Consider the following 2008-nt stretch of genomic DNA (forward strand, 5'->3'; position numbering starts at 1 on the left):
ACGAAAAGCCCATCGACTTTGCCACCTCGTTATTGCAAAGGCTCATGATCTGCGCCGGGAAAAGGAAAGTGCTCTCAGCGCGAAGGAGTTGCTTTTGAGTTCGCTTTTTTCGCGCCAAGAAGGTCCTTCGGTTCCGATTTTGCTCGCTCATGCGCATGCTCTCGGGAGGCAATCGGATGCCGAGGTTTTGACAGATACTGAATCCATTTTCTTCATGCACAAGTCAAGATGTAAGAGCAAATGCTTGCAGATACACGGATTTGTTTGGCTTTAACAATTCAAGAAATATTTTAGAACCTTCAGTTAAAAAAGAAGTTCGGATACGTTCACAGCATAAACATGTGAACGTACTTACTTTTACAATTATCAATGCATTGTATCTTCCTTTATCATCACTTTATGCAACTTATTTTATTATAATTTTATGTATTCCATCTCAGTTTTTGTTATAATTTTATACATCATATGCATTTCATGATCTCATTATTTTCTGTATTTCATGTATTGAAAAAAATCAAATACATTCTCTTCATGTGAAATGTTGTCAATGTATTTCCTTTTATGATAATCCATGTTATCGGGCTTATTCTATCGCCGCTTCATTAATCTTATCGTATCATGTTTTCTCGCTTTGCATTTCATCTAATTTTATCATCCTTTTATATATATAATCTTGTTTTATCTTTTTTTATGCTACGTCTTTTCTGGCCTGAACCGCTCATCGACAGGCCCTTGATGATGATGATTATTATTAATATCATTATCATCATTATCATTATTATTGTTATTACTATTATCATTATTATCACTATTATTATTATCATTATTATTATTATTATTATTATTATTATTATTATTATTATTATTACTATTATCATTATTATTATTATCATTATTACTATCATCATTCTTCTTCTTATTATTATTATTATTATTATTATTATCACTATTATTATTATTGTTAAATTCATTACTATTATCATTATCATCATCATCATCATCATTATTAATTACTATTATCATTATCATTATCATCGTTATTATTATTATTACTAATATTATTATTATCCTTATTATCATTATTGTTACTATTATCATTATCATTATCATTATTATCATTATTACTATGTTGTTATTATTATCATTGTAAACATTATTACTATTGTTATCATTATCATTATTTTTATTATCATGATTTTCTTCATTATCATCACAATTATTGTTGTTGTCCTTCTCACTCTCCTCCTCCTCATGGATAGGCAGTTGTAACAGAAGTGTTCTCTCTCCTATTCCTCTTCTTTAATATATTTTCTTCTCCTTCTGCGCCTTCTTCCTTCTCCTCTTTCTTTTATATTCCTCTTCATCTTTTTATCCTTCTCCTCGTCTTCCTCATTTCCATCCTCCTCTTCCTTTCCCTCCCTCTCCCTCTTCCTCTTTCTCTGCTTCTTATTCTTTTTTTCTTCTTCTTCCTCTTCCTTTTCCTACCACTGAGTGTGTCTGTTTTGGATTTTTTCTTCTGCGGCATCTTTCATGTTTAATCACGTTCACACATCAAATTTACAATTTTTGACATTATTATCCTTACTTTTTTATTATCACTGATATTGTCAATGTCATTGTTATCCCTTTGCTTTCAAGACAAAGGTCAATCCGTCTTTCTGATCTCTCCGCCGTTTCATCTTGTCTCTCATTCCTCCCACTTCCTCCTCTCCGACCAGACCGACGTGTGCGCGCGCGCGTGCGCTCCCGCTCCCGCAAAAACTGGGCCGAGCCACTTTGGGGCTATTTGGACCCCCCCCTCCCCCCCTCTTTTCCTTAAGCCACCCCGCGCCCTAACCCTTCTCCTCCTCTTTCTTTTTCTTCTTCTTCCTCTTCTTCATCTCCTTCCTCATTCCCTATCATCTCCTTTTTCTTTCATTCTTTTTTCACCTCCTTTTTCTTTTTCTGTTCGTCCTCATTGTTCTACGTCTTCTGCTTGGCCTCTGGTGTCATCATCATCGTTAGCTAT

The sequence above is a fragment of the Penaeus vannamei genome, chromosome 38 (genome assembly GCF_042767895.1).
Source record: "Penaeus vannamei isolate JL-2024 chromosome 38, ASM4276789v1, whole genome shotgun sequence".
Lineage (NCBI taxonomy): Eukaryota > Metazoa > Arthropoda > Malacostraca > Decapoda > Penaeidae > Penaeus > Penaeus vannamei.